Raw genomic sequence first — 7327 nt, forward strand, 5'->3', positions numbered from 1 at the left:
ACCCTTTAAACAAGATCATATCATTTTAAGATATGCCGTTTCCTACATTTTTACTAAAATTGACACTAAGATTCACATGCGTTTCTAATCTCTATATATCTGATTATTACTAGTCACAGTCGGTTACTTTCTGAGCTCCTTGGCATCTGAGCATGGATATAAAGTCGTCAGGTAGATTTCAATCGTAATGTTTTTCACATCTACTAATTATTAAGGAGCAAATTTTTATACTTTGAAAAAATTGTTTTAAATTTATTATACACCCACTTCCCAGGTAGCACCCTCCCATAGCCTCCCTCCCCCAACCAGAGCCCTTGTACTCTGATATCCTTGCCACTGTCTGCTGTGTTGTTGGCACACCCAGCCATTCCCCACTACTTGCCCTTCTGGAGAATCTAGTCAGCCTAGAGTTCTTTGTTTTAGGAGGGTCAGCTGTTCCTCATCTAGCAGTAATCAGTTGTCAATATTCCTTTGGATAAGATTGGGGTCTGCTGTTCATTTTCCCAGTTCTATGCTGGGTTACTATCTGGGAATCCCTTTGGCCACCTTTTGGGTGTTTAAGGCCATACAGTTGGTCCAGATAAACCGATTTATTTTTACTCTTAAGGTCATTTGAGGATCTGTTCCTCAGGGGCCACATGGGCTTGGGAGGAGTCCCTGGCTCCTTTCTTTTACCAGTTCCGCCTATGTGAAGATAAGTCAAAGGTTCTGCTCAACCATGGTTGGCTTCACTTGGAAGCATGGGGGAATCATCTGACTAATTTTTAAAAGCCCATTGCTCACCAATAGGGTAACTAGACTCTATGCATGCTAGGCATTTACTCTACCCCTGATCTGCATCCCAGCTCAGCATGTTTAATTTTTGGGCACACTCTTCAATCCAAGCATATATTATATCCTGACTTGATAAATTATGTTTATACCCAACTAAAATGGCATTACATAGTTTAAAAAATATTTTTTTCAAATCCACATAGTATTCATCTATTGACTTGGGCTCAAGTCTGAAAGCATGAATAATGTGTAATTTCTTTAAAGTATTATCCAATCATTTAAAATTCATTTTGTGTATTTTGTTGTTACTGTTGTTTTTCAGAGAGGGTCTCAAACTCACAATGTAACAGATAATGACACTAACCCTCCTGCCTCCACCTCTCAAGTGCTGACATGTGCCACCACACCCAACACTTGTCAAATTATTTTGTTTAAATTCTTATCCAACATAGAGAAATCCTTTATTTCATGCATATTATGTGGATTTTTTTTAATGTAGAAAGGATTTGAACATTGGAATAATTTCTACCTGAAATAATAAGTTTTCCTAGTCAGGTATTGGATATTATTTATTGTGAATTGACCTTCTGAGGAATAAGAGTTCCAGTTTTACATAGTAACTACATGAAAATAGCTTCAGTAATTAGTGTAATCTAAAATCTACCCTTTTCTCTATTACTATTGCATTATAGCTATAATCACTCTACTTTTCTGGGCCAGAGTATATAAAATTTATGTTGAAAAAAATCTCACAAAGATGACTAGGGAAGATGGCTCAGTGGGTAAAGTGCTTGTTGTGCAAGCGTGAGGAGCTGATTTCAGATCCCCAGTTTCTTTGTGAAAGTTACATGTGGTGGCACTTGTTTGTAACCCCAGTGCTGGGGAGAGTGGAGACAGGTGGATCCTGAGGCCTTGCTGGTCAGCCATTCTAGCTAAGGAACCTGTCAAGCTTCAGGTTTAGTGAGAGACCCCATCTCAAAAAATAAGGTGGAAGGACTGGAGAGATGGCTCGGTGGTTAAGAGCACTGACTGCTCTTACAGAAGACCTAGGTTCAAATCCTACAACATGGATTTGAACATGGCAGCTAACAACTGTCCATAACTCCAGTTACAGGGGATCTGAGAGCCTCTTCTGTCCTCCGTGGGCATTGCACAACATGGGTGCATTTACCTACATGTATACACATAAAAAAATGAAATAATTTTTAAGAAATGTATATTTTATTTGAGAGAGAGGGAGAGAGAATGAATGAATGAATAAATGAATTAATGAATGAAATCACATCTGCAGAGGCCAGAAGAGGGCATCAGATCCCCTAGAGCTAGATAGAGGCAATTGTGAGCTACCTGATTGGGTGCTGGGAACCAAACTTGGGTCCTCTTTGAGAGCAGTAAGTGCTCTCAACTGCCGAGCCATCTGTCCAACCCCCTTTTTGCTGTCTTATCATTTTTATTATTTCTAAGCAGTGTGATTTTTTAAAAGAGATAACAATGAAATTTTGTAAAAAACATGTACTATGTGCTCTATTAAGAAAAATATTTAAAATAGTTTGTATTCATATCATCATGAAATAATTTTCTTTAAAAGAACAGTTAACTCTTTGTTTCCTTTGTAGTTTCTTAGATATATAGAATGATTGCTAAACTTTTAATCTTACTTTTTGTTTTACTCTGCAATTGTAAAGATAACTATATTAATTATTAATTACATATGCCCTTGGAGCCTTTTAGAGGAAATCATCTTTTTTTTTTTTTTTTTTTTTTTCTGAAACAGGGTCTCACTACACAACTACACAGCTCTGGCTGGCCTGGAATTCATTATATACAACAGGCTGGCATCAAACTCACAGAGCTCTGCCTGCCTCTGCCTCCCTGAGTGCTGCGATTAAAGATATGTCCCACCGTATCTCATCCAAAATAATCTTAAAAAAAATTTTCTTGATTTCAAACTAGAACTTTTTACAGTTTTTGTTTTTTTCTCATTGCTTTTCATAATAGTTGGATCTGAATTTCCTTATGAAGACTATAAAAGAGATTAATTTTCTACATGGTGATAAAGGAAAATGAGTATTGAAATTGTTTAATTGAGGTTTGAGTTAAAGAGATTGAGTACAAATATAAAATATTGGTCTATATTTACTAGTTCCTTCCTGACAGTCTTATTTTAATGTGTTTTTATCCAATGTGGTCAATGATTTAATAAAAATGCCTCTTTTTTTCTTGTTATCTGATAACTTCATAATGATGACTTAGAGTTTTGAGAGAGCAGTACCATTAGCACTAATGGGTAGGAGGAGGATGGCTGGCAGGGCATAAGGAAGGTTAAAATGACAGGGGACCCTTTGGCACATTTGCTTGCAGTACAACATAGCATGCTCATTTGAATTAAAAGCTGTAATGGATTTTTCTCACTCTTGTTATAGCTGCACGTTTATCTATCTTGTGGCTACACTTTTGTTCTGTGAGAGCATTCTTGCAAAGGCTACTCAGGGATTTAATGAACTTTTAACCTCAGATTTTGGGATACTCAGTCTAGTTTATCATCTCCATTTAGCCATGGGCGGTTTCTCTATTCTAAATCTGTGATTATCTTTCACCATATTTTTGTATATATTTGAGGGAATTATCAAGTCTGTATATACCCTGTTACTAAGATAAGGCAGAAAGACAGATGGCTATGAGGTGACGTAGAGTTTTAAAAATGGTACGTGAGAACTACTAAATAGCATCGTATCTGTTACTTACAGAAACCAGAGCTCTAGATGTGCTTGATTCCAATAGGAAACATTCATTCAAAAGCAGAGAGGTCTTCATCAGGGCAGAAGGCATTTCCCCTCCCCTTCCCCCTCCCCCTCCCCTTCCTCTTCCCTGCCACCAACCTTGTAGTTAGGTTTGCTACGATAAATCCAGTCTTATAACTTGCTTTACAAGTGATGCTTAGTAGTTGAGGGTTCGATTTGTATTCATTTGATCAGATGACTTTACCAGTAGTTGAAGTTCTTTGCAAACAGTATAAGACATCTTCATGCAACATGACTACCATGGAGAGAACTGCTTTCTCCTCTGTGAACACTCTCTCATTTTCTTAGGTGAACTTTAACTGTTACCTTGTGGGTTGCTGTGCTTTGTTACTTTCCACTTTTTATGTTCTCCAGTCCTTTTAGCTTCATTCTTGTTCATTGGTATAAGTGCACCAACTGATGTGCTCAGGGGCAAATGCAGAGGATATACACCCAGAGACTTTGAAACTGAAAGACTTTGCTTTGATGAGGGCTTAGTTACCTCCAAGTGGTAGCAGCTCCATTAGCATCGATGGGCTTGAGTGCAGCAGCTGAGGCATCTTAGAGGTTAATCTGGCTTCCTGCTTTGCTCTCCACATCGATACACTCTGGCGCCTGACGTTCTTGGCCCTTCAGAGGTTTACTCGACAATACTGACAGACTTTGTGTAAGTCATTTCTTGTGAATTATTGAAACAATTGTTTGGCTGCTAATTGAAGACCTCTGATGTGTTTTATAATCACTACAGCTTGAGTTTTTAGCGCTAAACAAAACAGTTGCAATTGATTTGTGTGTGTGTGTGTGTGTGTGTGTGTGTGTGTGTGTGTTTTCTTTCAGCAGATAGAGCTTTGCTGGTCATTTAAATCAAGTGTATTACTCTACATTATATGGTTCTTCAGAGTTTTTGTTGTTGCTTTCATCTTAATTTTTCTATTTTATGATACAAGGTGTCATTTTTTAGCCCTGGGTGGTCTAGAACCCTGGAGACTAGGCTGGCTTCAGTCTTGTGGCAGTCCTGCCTCCACTCTTCTAGTGCGGGGATCGCAGACTTCTGCAACAACGCTCCACCATGGTTTTTACTTTTTGCTATTTTCTCACCTTATCAGTCATCTGTTTTGTATTCCTGACCTATGAGATTACAAGCAGTAGTAGGAACAGATTACAAGAAAAATAGGATAGGACAGTGGTTAAAAATCATGTTTTACAGATAGTCTTGGAGTTGAATTTTGGCTGTATTATTGACTAACTGTTTAAGCTGTCATTTTCCTTAAATTTCCTAGCTTCATTTTCCTCTTCTGTAAAATTGAGAAAGCTTATGGAAGTAGTTTCTGTTAAGAGCTTTGAGTCTTAATACATAGTGGGAATTAGGTTCCATGGAACATAGCTGCAGTAAAAGAGTCCAGGTTGGCCTGGACTCACAAGGTTTCCTGTGCTGAGATTACAGGTGTGTGTACCATGCCCTGTTTTATGTGATGCTGGGGATCAAATCTTGAGCTTCATGCATGCTGGGCTAGCAGTCTATCTACTAAACTACATTTCCAGCCCTGTTAGTGGTTTGTTTTGTTTTTTGGTACATGTGTATGTATGTATGCTGTACATGTGTATGTTCACATGCATGGGCACACATGTATGGTGGCCACACACATGTGCGCATGTGTGCGGAGACCAGAAGTTGATGTCAGGTGGCTTTCTCATTTGCTCTACATGTGTGAGGAAGGATCTCTCACTGAACCCTGAGCTTCACTCTCCTTGGCAATCGGTCTCTGCCTCTGGAACATGGGTATTACAGGCTGCAGTCACTCTCGCCTGGCTTTTACATGGGTTCTGGGGGTTTGAACTTTGGTTGGGTCCTCACACTTATGCAGTAAACACTTTATGCACTGAGTCATGTCTTTAGCCCTATTGCTAGTTTTTAAATAAATTTCTTTGGCATATTCACGTCCCCTCCCCTTTTGCCAGTTCTCAAGTCAACTGCTGACCAAGTCATTTTTGAGGCTTCATAAACTTTTGTGCCATTTACACATTAAAATTTAAGGCCAATGAGATGATTCAGGATAATCAATCCCTGGACCCATGGAAGGAGAGAACCAACTTCTGAAAGTTGCCTTCTGGACCACCACACATGTGCCATAGCACATGCATACATATAAACACAATAATAACAAAGCAATGGAAATGCTGTGTATGTAATCATTTGTATGTGGCTGAAGAGATGACTCAATGAGGCCCAGGTTCAATTCTAGCCCCTACATTGGGTAGCTCACAGCTACCTGTAACTTTAGCTCCTGGGAATTTGATGCCATCTTCTGGCCTCTGTGGGCACCTGCACCCATGTGTAGAGATGCATACGTGTGTGCGTGCGCACACACACACACACACACACACTAATGTAATTAAAAATAACTAAAATCTAAACATACGTGTGTGCGTGCGCACACACACACACACACACACACACACACTAATGTAATTAAAAATAACTAAAATCTAACTGGGCATGGTGGCACACACCTTTAATCCCGGCACTTGGGAGGCAGAGGCAGGCAGATCTCTGTGAGTTCAAGGCCAGCCTGGTCTACATAGTGAGTTCCAAGACAGCTGGGGCTACAGGGAGACCCTGTCTCAAAAAGACAGAAAAAAAAAATCTAAAAGTATTAGATCTCTAGCATATACCCAAATATATATAAGGTTATTTTCTCCATAATTATTTTAGAAGTCATTTCACTCTAGTTAATTTGAAGTATTTTAATAAAAGCATTTTGTTAGCATCACAGTTAGAAGAAATGTAGATAAATTATTGTGGAAACATCAATGTATGTGTGTAAGCCAGGCTGCCCATTCTGTTCCAACGAGGAAGTGTCATCTTAAAAAAATTATTATTTACACAGTTTTCTCTTTGTTTTAGCTCACATCCTTTCAGAAGAAAAACCAATGGTTACTTTTAAAAACATTTGTAGTCATGATTTCCCTTCTGTTTTGTTTTGTTTGTTTTTCCAGCATAGGAGATTGAACCTAGGGACTCAGGCATGTGAGTGAAGCTCTGTACTGCTGAGCCCCAGGCCCATTTTTATTTATTTTATTATTTTTTAACATTTTATTTACTATTTTTATTTTATGTATATGAGTGTATTGCTTACATTTAGATAGGCGCACCCGTGTCATGAAATGCCTGTGGATGTCAGAAGAGGATGTTGGATCACCTTCAACTGGAGTTAGGATGGTTATTAGGTGCCATGTGAGTGATGGAAATCAAACCTGGATCTTCTGTAAGAGCAGCCAGTGCTCTTAATCACTGAGCCATCTCTCCAGCCCTGCAGTTTTATTAATGTACATCAGGACAATCAGATGAAATTTATGTATGAGAAAAAATATACGTATTAGCTTTTACCTGCTTGAAATGAAGTAGAATTCTTTATTTTTTAATTGAGCTAGGATTATAGAAATACTACATTAAGTCGATTTCTCTCACTAGCTAAGAAAGAAAGTTAGTTGTTATAAGTTACTGTTAAAACTTATTGTTAGTTAATTTTTATGTTTTGGTTGTTAGCCTTAGCCTTTAATGGCTGTGCTATCCCTCCAGCCCACTGTTAGTTAATGTTTATAACTTCATTCATCTAGTAGTTAGTGTCATGGATGGAGTCTTAGTGTGTAGTGTTTATAATAGCATATTATAGACGTTATTTGAAGTATTCTTTTCTCACCTAGTTTTCTGCCAGTGTCTCAGTCTTTGTCATAACAGAAGATGAATATAAAATTATATATATATATATAAT

At 38.2% G+C, this 7327-nt stretch overlaps 1 protein-coding gene across 11 annotated transcripts in view; it reads left to right on the forward strand.

Moving 5' to 3' along the window:
* The window catches only part of Bcas3 (BCAS3 microtubule associated cell migration factor), a 602200-nt gene that overhangs the window by 159595 nt on the left and 435278 nt on the right, over positions 1-7327 (forward strand). The gene's annotated exons all lie outside the window — the stretch shown is intronic.

This window comes from Nannospalax galili, unplaced genomic scaffold, assembly GCF_000622305.1.
Source record: "Nannospalax galili isolate Female #2095 unplaced genomic scaffold, S.galili_v1.0 scaffold879, whole genome shotgun sequence".
NCBI classification, from domain to species: domain Eukaryota; kingdom Metazoa; phylum Chordata; class Mammalia; order Rodentia; family Spalacidae; genus Nannospalax; species Nannospalax galili.